A 12,886-nucleotide genomic window follows, 5' to 3' on the forward strand; every position below is an offset into this window, starting at 1 on the left:
AAGATAAGGATGCTCACTGTCACCATTGTTATTCAACACTGGGCTGGAAGTTCTAGCTAGAGCAAATAGACAAGAAAAAGAAATAAAATGCATCCAAATTGTAAAAGAGGAAGTAAAACTCACACTATTCAGATGACATGATCCCACATTTAGAAAATTCCAAAATATCTACAACAAAGCTATAAGAGCTAATGAACAAGGTGAGCAAGGTGGCAGGATACAAGATCAACATGCAAAAATCAGTAATGTTTCTACATACTAGTAATGAACAATCTGAGGAGGAAATCAAGAAAAAATTTCCATTTACAATAGCAACAAAAAGACTCAAATATCTAGGAATTCATATAACTGGAGATGTGAGACCTGTACTCAGAAAACTACAAAGCCCTGCTAAAAGAAATCAAGGAAAAATTAAACAAAATGGAAAGATATTCTGTGTTCACAGATTGGAAGACTAACTATCGTGAAGACATTAATTCTACCCAAACTGATTTATAGATTCAATGCAATCATAATCAAAATTCCAACAGCCTACTTTAAAGAAAGAGAAAAGTCAATTACCAAATTTATTTGGAAGGGAAAGGGGACCCAAATAGTTAAAAACATCCTAAAAAAGAAGGTCAAAGTAGGAGGACTAACACTCCCTGGCCTTGAAACGTATTACAAACGTACAGTTGTTAAAACAGCATTCTATTGGCATAAAGATAGACACACTGATCAATGGAGAATTAAGAGTTCAGAAATAGACCCCCATCTCTACAGTCAACTGTTTTTAACACACCTACCAAGTTCACTTTACTGGGACAAAACAGTCTCTTCAACAAATGGTGCTAGGAGAACTGGTTATCCATAACCAAAAGAATGAAATAGGACCCCTATCTCACTCCTTACACAAGAATCAATTCAAGGTGGATCAAAGTTCTAATTATAAAAGCCAGGACCATAAAACTACTAGAAGATAAAAGTAGGGAAACACCTTCAAGATCCTGTGGTATGGGAAGCAGACATGGCCCAACTGACAGAGCATCTACCTACCACATGGGAGATGCAGGGTTCAAACCCAGGGCCTTCTGATCTGTGTGATGAGCTGGCCCATACGCAGTGCTGATGTGCACAGAAGTGCTATGCCACACAGGGGTGCCCCCATGTAGGGGAGCTCCACGCGCAAGGAGTGCGCCCCTCAGGGACAGCTGCCCCACGTGACTAAAGCACAGCCTGCCCATGAGTGGCGACGCACACATGGAGAGCTGAGGCAGCAAGATGATGCAACAGAAAGAGACACAGATTCCCAGTGCTGCTGACAAGAATGCAAGCGGACACAGAACACACAGCGAGCAGACAACAGAGAGGTTTACATACTGTCAAACAGGGATTACTGCCCTAACCAGTAGGAAGTAGCTACAGAAGAATGACCATTGTCCCTCAGAACCCCCTTAAGAATACAGGCAAGAGGTGAGAGGGGAGTTGAGGCAGATTAGTGTAGTGAGACAAGGGGAAGGCAGCTGGCCCAGATGACAACATAGCTGACAGACACAGGGCTGTGAGACCCCACCCAGAAACCTAAAGGAGGCCGAGATCCTGGCCATGAGAATCTCATTTGGAATGAGAGGGAAAACCCTGGATATCCTCAAAAGGGACTTCATCAGGGAAACGGACTTGGCCCAGTGGTTAGGGTGTCCGTCTACCACATGGGAGGTCCACGGTTCAAACCCCGGGGCCTCCTTGACCCGTGTGGAGCTGCCCCATGCACAGTGCTGATGCACGCAAGGAGTGCCATGCCACGCAGGGGTGTCCCCCATGTAGGGGAGCCCCACGTGCAAGAAGTGCGCCCCATAAGGAGAGCCGCCCAGCGCGAAAGAAAGTGCAGCCTGCCCAGGAATGGCGCCGCCCACACTTCCCTTGCCACTGACGACAACAGTGGCGGACAAAGAAACAAGACGCAGCAAAGAGACACAGAGAACAGACAACCGGGGGGGGGGGGGGGGGGGGGATTAAATACATAAATAAAATCTTTAAAAAAAAAAAAAAAGGGACTTCATCATTGGTCCCCCTGAGGAACTGATGGGTTAGGTAATCAATCAGAACAGCAAATGGCTGGGGACCCTCTCCAGAACATTAGTAAGGGGAGGGATAATTAATAGCTTAAAAGGTAACCACACAAGCCAAATCTCTCTCTCTGCCTAGAGGAGCCTGCAACAAATCTTGGTGCATATTTTCATCTTTCTCTTCATTTCTCAGCAAGCTCTGTTCTTTTCCCTCATTTCTCAATAAATTCTTGTTACTGGCTTTAAAAAAAAAAAAAAATGACCCAACTAGAAAATGGGCAAAAGACTTGAATAGACACTTGTCCAAAGAAGAAATACAAATGGCAAAAAATGGCAAAAAACACATGAAAAAAGTGTTCAACATCATTAGCTACTAAGGAAATGCAAATCAAAGCTACAATGAAATGCTATTTCACACCTATTAGAATGGCCACTATTTAAAAAACAAGGGAAAACAAAGTGTTGGAGAAGATGTGGAGAAATAGGAATGCTTATTCATTGTTGGTGGGAATATAGAATGGTATAACTGTTGTGGAAGGCTAGCAGTTTGTAAGGAAGTTAAATATAGATCTGCCAGGTGATCCAGTAATACCACTATTAGGTATATAACCAGAAGAACTGAGAGCAGAGACATGAACCGATTTCTGTACACCGATGTTCATGGTGGCATTATTCATAATTGCCAAAAGCTGAAGACAGTCCAGATCGATGAAAAAACAAATTTTATTATATACATACAATGACTATTATTCAGTTGTAGGAAGAAATGAATTTGTGAAGTATATGACAACATGGATGAACCTGGAGGATATTATGTTGAGTGAAGCAAGCCAGACACAAAAAGACAAATACTAGATGATTTTGCCATTATGAACTAAATATAATGAGTAAACTCATGGATTTAATAACTAGAATATAGGTCAACAGAAAACAGAATGAAATTAGAGAACAGAAAGCTGGGGTTTAATCTGTGCAGAATTGGTAAAACAATTGGTGAAGGCACAGCATAGTGTTTTTTAATTATCACTGCTAATATATGATTATGATAATGGTTGAAATGTAAAGTCTACAGTCTTGTATATCACTAGAAGGAAAGCTAAAAAATGAAACATGGGACTGTATAGCATAGCCAATCCTTATCTGAAAAACCGTAAGGTTAATAGTGTATATATAAGAATGTTTTCCTCTGAAACAGAACAAATGTACATTAATGTTACAAGATGGCAATATCAGGGTGATATTTGGGCAAAAATGCAACCTAAGCAAACCATGTACGGTAGAGTGCACATAGTAATATATTAAGAATCTTCCATCAATGGTAAAAAAAAAAAAAAAAAGAAAAAAAAATGCTAAGTGAAAGAAACTAGACAAAAGGTGCTTCATATTGTTTGACTCCATCTATACAAAATATAAATACAAATAAATTAGAAAGACAGAAATAGATTAGCAGTTAGGTATGGTAGGGGAAGGACAGAGAGATTGAAAGGTGACTACTAATAGGTAGAGTTTTGTTGTTTGTTGGTTTTTTGTTTTTATTATTATTATATTGGAGTAATGAAAATGCTCTCATATTGACTGAAGTGATAAATGCACAACTCTGTGATTATACCAAATGCCATTAATTATACACTTCAGATGGATTGTATAGTTTTTTAATACATTTCAATATATTTAAAAATGAAGAGATACAAAAAATAAATGATAGTGAAGGATTATAAAGCATAGGCTAAAATAAGAATCCATGTGTCCATACTGACACAGATAAACAGGGAAAAAGGGAAAGCTCTTTCTTACAGTACACTGACAACCAATAAGTAAAGAAGGAATGATGCTAAAACTAGTGGGTAAAACTCTGATGAGGAACATAGTCTCAAAGGATATCCCCACAGACTACTCAAAAATTTCAAAATTTGGTAGACACCAACAACCAACTGATTAATGTTAACATCACTAATATTGGGACAAATCAACAAAGATGCCTCCTGATATGATGCACTGAGGACATAAGATCACTTCTGTGGCATTTGCTAAATATCCGTGTATAACATGAATCTAATTATAAGGAAACCAAGACCATCCTAAATTGAGGGTCATTTGACAAAACAACTGGATTCTATTCTTCACAAACACAAAGAAAGCCTGAAAAACTAATTCAGATTAAAGGAGACTAACAACTAAATGCCATATATGATCCCAGCTTAGATGCAAGACAGAAAAAAATAGCTTTCAAGAACATTATTATTGAGAAAGTTAATAAAATTTGAAAATTGGCTGTGGATTAGCTACTAGGACTGTATCAATGTTCAATTTCCTGACTTTGATAACTGTATTGTGATTATGCAAGAGAATGCCCTTGCTCTTAAAAGAGATGCATGAACTATTTAAAGGCATAGAGACACAATGCTCAGATATACTTCCAAAAGATTCAGAAACACACATACACATACAAAAAGAGAGCATAAGAAAGCGAAGGGAGCAAAATGTAAATAATGGGTGAGTCTAGATAGAAAGTCTTGTGATATTCTTGCAACGTTTCTATAAGGTTGAAATTAATAAATTATAACAAAGATTTTTTAAAAAGGACTGTGGAGGTGGAGGGATTACTACAAAGATGACGACAAATACTAAGTGGGAGGTATATAACCAAAAAAACACTCAAATATGGAGTAAAGGGAAAGAAGAAAAATGCCTAACAAATTTTGAGCACATGTTATGGGTCAAACCTTCTACAAACCCTTTTACATTTACTATCTTATTTAATCTGTACCACACTGTAAGGATCCAGCTGCCGGATACTGATGCATACAGAAATTAAGTAATTGCTCAGTCATAGGTAAGAGAGGAGCACCAGGGATTCAAACCCAGGTCCACACGGCTCTGTTTTAATCAAATACATCTGGTTCCAAGGGATAGCTAGTGCAAGTAAACAAAGAGGCTTACTGAAAAGACAGTAACTGAGAGATTAAGCATTCAGACTATTTGGGAGAACCATGAACCAAAGCCAGTGACAGGGTAGGACTACTTGCAGGCTGGAACTGCAGGGTAGTTCAGACTTTCAGCCAGCTCCAGGAACCTCACCAACAGAGAAATAAGCTTGGATTTCCGTGCGGCTGTTACAGACATCCTCTGCATACTCAGTTTCCGCTCACTCAAAAGTTCAGCCTGCACACAGCCTCTTCAGTCCCCTCTACTTCTTAACTTCAGCTCCCACTGAAAGGAAAATCTTGTCATGTTTCTTAGTTCTAAATTCCAAGAGGAAATCCGATCGGCATCTCTCCTTTTAAGCCTCGCACTTGCTGTTCCAGCTCCCTAGGGGAATGAGGAGTCCTCAGGTGTCAGGACTCAGCTCACTTCCTCAGCTGCCTCTACCATCTGGAACCCTTTCGTGGTCAACCACCCCCCATCCTGCAACCCGCAACCCCCACCCTGCCTTAATTCACTTGTCTCAGATGACCCTGTTTTATTTCTTCCTAGCTCTTAGCACTCTCTGAACGTATTTTCTTATTTACTGTCCTCTTCCCCACTAGAATAAAAGCACCTTTCTAAAAAGAGGAACCTCTTCTGTCTTGTTCATCACTAGCCCCAGCACTCAAACTAAGTGCTCTGGTACCCAGCTGGCATTCAATAAAAATCTGATAAATCCATGAACAGCCAGCTCGACCAAGGGGGCTACAGGTGAAGATTTTCATTCTTCAGAGGTGTGGATCGAAGAGGCCCTGTGACATGAACATCTGGCCCAGAAGCAAGTTCTTTAATGCTTTCATAAAACCTCACAGCAACCCTCTGTGGCAGGAATTTTTTTTCTTCTTCTTTATTTTCTTTTAAATGTTACATTAAAAAAATATGAGGTCCCTATATACACCCCACCCCTCCCACATCAACAACCTCTTCCATCATTGCGGCACATCCACTGCACCTGGCGAATACATTCTGGAGCACCACTGCACCACACAGACAGTGATCCACATTGCAGTCCACACTCTCCCCCAGTCCACCCAGTGGGCCACGACAGGACACACAACGTCCAGCATCCGTCCCTGCAGCATCACCCAGGACAACTCCAAATCCTAAAAATGCCCCCACACCATATTTCTTCTTCCGTCTCCCTACCATCAGCACTCACCGTGGCCACCCTCTCCACATCACTCCTATAATTTCTTCCCTTACTAATCACAGAAATTCCCCAGCAGAACACCAGTAAGTCCACTCTAATCCATACTCTATTCCTCCATCCTATGGACCCTGGGATGGTTATGTCCAGCCCCCTCTATATCAAGAGGGGGCTTAGATTCCACATGGATGATGGGTGCAATTCTCCTGCTTGCAGCTGTAGGCACTCCTGGCTCCCTGGTGTGGTGGATGACCCTCTTCACCACCCTGTCAGCTAGCCAGGGTAAATCTAACAAACCAGAGGGTAGGAGCTGCAAGTCTGCTGAGGCCCAGGGCCTGGCCGCCACATGGACAATTCAGAGATTCTGGTCTCCTGAGTATACACCAATCCAAACGCCAACCACAGGTCTGGTAAAAGTAACAGAAGGAATTTTTATTAGCTCTTTTTCAGATGAGGAAACAGACTCAGAAAGGTTAAGTGACTTGCCCAAGGCCATTCAGCAAGTGTTTCAGCCAGACCTCCAAACTCCTGAGCTGTTATTCCCTCAGTTTTCCTCCCACTAGGGTAAGAAAAGGGTGAGGAAAGAAAAAAAAAAAAAAGACTTGGTTGCCAAACTTCAGAATGACAACACAAAACAATACAGATCAAAATTATTATTGGGAAGTGGACTTGGCTCAATGGATAGAGCGTCCACCTACCACATGAGAAGTCCATGGTTCAAACCCAGGGCCTCCTTGATCTGTGTGGAGATAGCCCATGCGCAGTGCTGATGCACACAAGGAGTGCCATGCCATGCAGGGGTGTCCCCCGTGTAGGGGAGCCCCACGCGCAAGGAGTGAGCCCTGTAGGGAGAGCTGCCCAGCACGAAAAAAAGTTCAGCCTGCCCAGGAATGGCGCCGCACACACGGATAGCTGACGCAGCAAGATGACGCAACAAGAGACACACATTCCCAGTGTCATTGACAAGATAGAAGTGGACACAGAGAACAGACAACTGGGGCAGGGGAGAGGGGGAAGGGGAGAGAAATAAATAAAATTTTTTAAATCTTTAAAAAAAAAAAAGTAATTATTATTTCACTTCTTTGTGGGTGGTAATTTCAGATCTCATTATTCCAGAGCAGCAGAAGCTAAATAACAAGTTAAAGAAGGGTTCAGATAAATCCATGAAAAATGGATTAGCTAAGAGCTATTAAGGACATTGGATGTAAACTCTGGCTTCTTCAGGTTCCTGGTGTGAAGGACAATCACCACTTTCCACACAAGTTCTCTTTAGAATTCACCAGGGTAAAGGCACACACCAGCAGGACAAGTCTCATGCTCATTAAACCAGGTGAGATGTGAAAGCACTTCAGGTACCTATTGGTTCCGAAAGTGTTCAATGTCTTCTTCAGGTATCATTCATTATTTACTTATTGAGTATAAACAAATTATATTACAGGTACTATTGAGGCAGGTTAGTATAGTGAAAGGGGAAGAGGGCTGAGGCCAGCAGATGTACAACATGGCTGGCAGACGTCATGGCTGTGAGACCCCCACCTGGAAACCTCCTGAGGGATCCTGAGAGATCCTGGCCATGCGATTCTCATCTGGAACAGAGGGAAAGCCCGAGACACTCTCAAAAGGCCTCATCATTTGCTCCTGAGAACTGACAGTGGGACAACTAATCAGAATAGCATAAGAGCCCGGCCCTGCCCCCAGCATTATGAAGGGGGAGGAGGAAGGTCTTTAAAAAGCCCTGACTTGGGGCCCCCTGTGGGCAACTCACCCAGCAGTGAACCAGTGGTCCATGACGCTGACCATGTGCTTTTCTCATTTTCTTGTTTCCTAATAAACTCTTTACTCCCTTGCCTACCCTATGACATGTCCTTAAACTCTTTCATGCAACATAAGCCAAGAACCTAGAAGCCCAGAAACCTGAGCCATCGAGTAACACTATGCTACGAATATGCTCCAAAAATGCCTTTAACTTCACAAACCTGAGAAACACAGCCCCAAGAGAAAGAGAAAGGCTTTTGTGCACCTGTTAATCCAGAGCCACATCAAGCTGCAGCGCTTCAGTGCTCCACAGATGGGAAGAGGGCCTGGGGCAGAAGCCCACATCCTCACCTGGCTCTGGCCTTCTGTCTCCCCTCCCATCTCCATCTCATTGTGTAGGAACCAAGGGGCTACTTCCTAATAAGCGTTTAGTTCCATTGCGATGTCACTTCTGCCGACAATGTGGTATCAGTCCATTCAACCCAGTCCGCTAGCCTGGAGCCTGCTCCCCCTGACTGCCTAAGGTGCAGGTGAGCACAGACGTTATGCTAGGGGTTCTCGAGTCCAAATGCCGGCTTTGGAAGCCCAGATGTGGCTTTAAGGTCATTAACAGCACTAAAACTCAGCTTCCTCATCTGTGAAAGAGAGAGGAGTAACAGCGTATACTCAGAGCGTTGTAATGACGGCTAAATAATTTGCGAGGTGCGCTTGGCAAAGGGCCGAGTCAAACTGAAGGCCCTGACGAGTGTAGCTAGCACCATTTCTCCTACGCGCCGCGTCCCTTCGCCCAAGGGCCCGCCCACGTTGGCGGCTTCCTTTCCCCTCTCATTGGCTTCTCGCCTATCAATCACCCCTTGTTCCCACCCCTCCCAATTCCAGAACGTTTTCCCGCTCCAGACTTGCCCAGCCCAGTCACAAAGGTCCTACTTGTTTGAATTCCCGCCGGATTCCGCCCTTTCTCAACTGGCTCCTGCTCGCCCGCAACTCTGTCACCTCGCAGCACCGCGCTCACGCTCTGCATCAGCTTCACCGCCTCCCCGACGCCACGCCGGTGAGGAAGCAGCACAAAACGCCCGCTATTAGAAATCGCGGTCCCTCTCGCAGAAGAACGAGCTGCTTTGCCACACCCCCGAACCGCTGCGCGTGCGCACTAAGAACGCGCGCGGACGCGCGGGAACCAGGACGCCAGGACGCCGGCGTTCAGCGGAGTTTCTGCTTTGCGCAACTGCGCTTGCGCGGCGGGCTTCGCCTTGGGAGTCTTACTCTGTCTACACTGAACTTGACGGACTTCCTCTCTTTTCAGTCAGGGGCAAGAATCATCGATTCATCCCGAAGTAAGCGTTCAAAAGTTGCTGGACTTGGTTAAAAGAGCTAATATTTACCAAACATTCGAGAACCGAGAATGTTGTCTCCCGAAATGGGGAGACCTATATGCTGGTCTCGGCTCTTGTCATGTCTGGACGGCAATTATTTCATCTCTCAAATGGACTATATCTACCTTGCCCACCTCAACAGGGATGTGCAGGATCTTTGACTCTGTGAGAACGTATGAGGGAAATCCCTCTTATATGACAAGTTTAGGGGATTGTTCCCACTCGGTGCCAGGCACGCCCCAGCCTTACCCTCAGGGAGCATCAGTCCAGAAGCTGAATTATTTTAATAAACTCAGAAAGTATCAGGCTCCCCATAAATACCTGACCACTATTTTCACATATATATCAAAAGATTCACTTATAAAGGACCTGTTTCTAGTACCATAAGCCAACCTCTCTCTTACTGTTTGGGAAACCAAATGTGAATTGGAAGATTGCTTGGTGAGCATAGCATCAGAATAAGAAAAACGTAGGAATTTTATGAGATATGTTACCTAAACGTTGGCAAATTCCATGAAATGTGCCTGTCCTATAAAAGAAAATACCTATTTAGAGAACAGATTGTTCCTTTCCCGAGACCCCATGTGACTCTCCCTTGAACAGTTCAGGATGCCCTCTAATAATATTTGTTTCTCTAAACCCTATTTTCTTTGATAGCCATGTCCTTTGTGTATCTAGGTATTATTACCCTTGCTCTTTAAACCACAATCTAGAGGGCCTGGGATACATTCTGTTTCCTCACTTAATAGGTTGGTATAATAGGTCAAACCGTCTCCATGTCTCCATGAGGTATTGATTGGTGTTTGAAAATAGGGGGAGGAGGGCTAGAGCTTAAGAGAGAAATGAGAGCTGGACATATGGACTGGATCACCTTTGGGTAAAAAAAAACTTGAAATTATGGAAATGGGAAGGTTTCCGAAGGAGTGAAAAGTAAAAAAAAAACAAAAAAAGGGATGGGGAAATGACCTTTAGGAAATGCCTACAATCGTGGTGGGAGGTGGAAGAAAGAAGGTGAAAGAATAATTAATCAGAGAAGTAGAAGGCATAAGGATGTATTAATACAGTTGTCTGAACAAAATCACTTTGCAAGGGTTAAGAAGTATCTAAGTAATGAGAAAGTTGAGAAGTATGCCATGCATTCAAGAAGTTTAGCAATGAGGAGGTGGGGCAATATGGCGTCTTAGTAAGTACACCGTCGTCATCTCTCTTACAAAAGACTGGCTGCGTGGTGACGGAGTCCTACCGGAGCAGGCTGTTTCCGGAACCTGCAGGGCGGGAGGTGTCTGGACATCCATCTGGCAAGACTGCAGCAGAACTGGTGTTTGCTCAAGGTAGAACTGCGGGTTTCTAACACTGAACTGGGAAGCTGTGAGAAGGTACATCCCTTCCCCCTAGGGCTAAGAGCCCCAGCATTCACTGAGAACTGCCAGCCAAACGCGTGAACCTCAAACCTGTGCCCCTGAACCCCCACAGCCCATGTTTCACAGACCTACATACCCCGAGTCCACATTCTCCCAGGCCGCTGTTTCCCGAGCCCAGCACTCCTGGAAATCCGGCATTGCCCTACCCCTCCGGTCGCAGACTAACTCCGGGAGTGGGATGGTTTAGGTGGGAGGTGCAAAGGGGCCAAGGTGTGCAGGTTCAATTTTCCGGTCCCCCCCTTTTATTGAGATTGGAGGAGCATATCAGCTGACTTGGGGAGAGTCTAGGAAGAGAAGAGAGGCAAATCTGAGGAGAGCCCAATTTACCTAAATGCCCTGGGATAGGAAACTTGGTCTGGGAGAAGGTGGAGTCAGGAAGTTAACCAATCCCCCTATAGCACACCCAAGGGAGAGGGACAGCAGGGCATGCTTTACAGGCTTTCAATAGCATATTTATGGTTCCTGGCAAGGGGTGGGTGCTCTCTCAAGAAAATGAGTCATTATTTTCTCAGGGTTCACCAGGGACCCATTTAAATTTCCTACAGGAGCCCTCACGCAGCCTTCCTGCTGCCTTGGGAGAGAGGGAATTGAGGAAGGGAGAATGGGGGAAGGTCGGACTCCTAAGCCGTTTATTCAGTTGCAAAGAGGATTCTTTGCCTGAGGCCTTCTGGTCTTTTTGTTTGTTTTCTTGTTTTTCCTTCCTCTTTATCCCTGCCACCATCCTTTTTTTTTCTTTTTCTTTTTTCTCCCTTCTCTTTTTCTTGCTCTGCTTTTTTTTCGTCTTTCGTTTTCCTTTTTTTTCTTTTTTTATATTAGTGCTGCAGGCAACATTTCTTATTGGCTGTGCTTCCTCATCCTCAATTTTCTCTTTTCTCTGTGTACTGATTTTGGCTACCAATGCTATCCCCTTTCCTTTACATCATTCTCTCCTCCATCATTGTTTCTCTTATATCCCACCTCCCTCTGTTTAGCCCTCAATATTCCTGACTTTGTATCTCTAATACCTCTAATCTGTTATCTATCATTTATTCACTTTTTTAAAAAGATTTATTTATTATTTATTTCTCTCCCCTTACCCCCCCCCACCCCACCCCAGTTGTCTGTTCTGTGTGTCTATTTGCTGCCTCTTCTTTGTCCGCTTCTGTTGTTGTCAGCGGGGAATCTGCATTTCTTTTTGCTGCGTCATCTTGTGTCATTTCTCCATGTGCACTTTCTTTCGCACTGGGTGGCTTTCCTTGTGGGGTGCACTCCTTGCGCATGGGGCTCCCCTACGCGGGGACACCCCTGCATGGCAGGGCACTCCTTGTGCGCATCAGCACTGTGCATGGGCCAGCTCCACACAGGTCAAGGAGGCCTGGGGTTTGAACCGCGGACCTCCCATGTGGTAGATGGATGCCCTAACCACCGGGCCAAGTCCGCCACCATTATTCACTCTTTATATTATTGTCCTCTCTTTTCTATTTCCCTCTCTCCTGACCACACTGACCTTTTAATTCATAGTATATTTCTCCCCATATTCAGTTAAATATCTTATTATAGGTACTCCACTTTTTTACAGTTATAACTATACACAGCTTCCATGAGTTCTATATCCATTCTCCTAGATCTCACATGGTTCTTCTGCTAACATTCACTATCAATAGTACTATTATATTTTTCTTTTATTACCCCTTTTGCTTTCTCTGGGCCTAATATTTTCCTTCAAGGGAACTTAGCCAACAACAAGGAAATAGAATAAGAAAAAAGTGACAAAGAGAAGACTTAAAACACACACAAAAACAACAACTAATTAAACCCTAAGACTAGAATAAGAAGATAATCAACAGAATAAACCCAACAAGATAAAATGATGACCAGACAGCAACAAAAAACTACAGACCATACCAATAATCAGGAAAACATGGCCCAATCCAATGAGCAAACTAAAAACCAGGAAGAGAAGTGGAACATCGAACAAGTAATTAAAGCTCTCAAAACATGTATCATGAACCAATTCAATGAAGTGAAGGAAGAGATTAAGCATATTAAGAAAACACTTGCAGAGCATACAGAAGAAATTGTGACCATGCATAAAAAGATCATGGAGATGATGGGAATCAATAGCAAAATCCAAGAAACCAAAAATACACTCTCAGAAAATAACAGCAGATTTGAAGAGGCAGAGGAAAGAATTAGTGATGG

At 43.5% G+C, this 12,886-nt stretch overlaps 1 protein-coding gene across 9 annotated transcripts in view; it reads right to left on the minus strand.

Moving 5' to 3' along the window:
• The window catches only part of DDX11 (DEAD/H-box helicase 11), a 56,687-nt gene extending 47,597 nt beyond the window's left edge, over positions 1 to 9,090 (minus strand). For 6 of the 9 annotated variants that reach the window (XM_058282583.1, XM_004461842.5, XM_012526490.4 and 3 more), the window contains exon 1: positions 8,839 to 9,063. The gene's annotated coding sequence lies outside the window, so the exon portion shown is untranslated. Of the gene's footprint in view, positions 1 to 8,262; positions 8,713 to 8,838 lie in introns of those variants that run through there. The other 3 variants (XM_058282582.2, XM_058282581.2, XM_012526489.4) reach the window with 2 other exon arrangements.
• Positions 9,091 to 12,886: the final 3,796 nt, after the last annotated feature.

The sequence above is a fragment of the Dasypus novemcinctus genome, chromosome 20, assembly GCF_030445035.2.
Source record: "Dasypus novemcinctus isolate mDasNov1 chromosome 20, mDasNov1.1.hap2, whole genome shotgun sequence".
Classification (NCBI taxonomy): domain Eukaryota; kingdom Metazoa; phylum Chordata; class Mammalia; order Cingulata; family Dasypodidae; genus Dasypus; species Dasypus novemcinctus.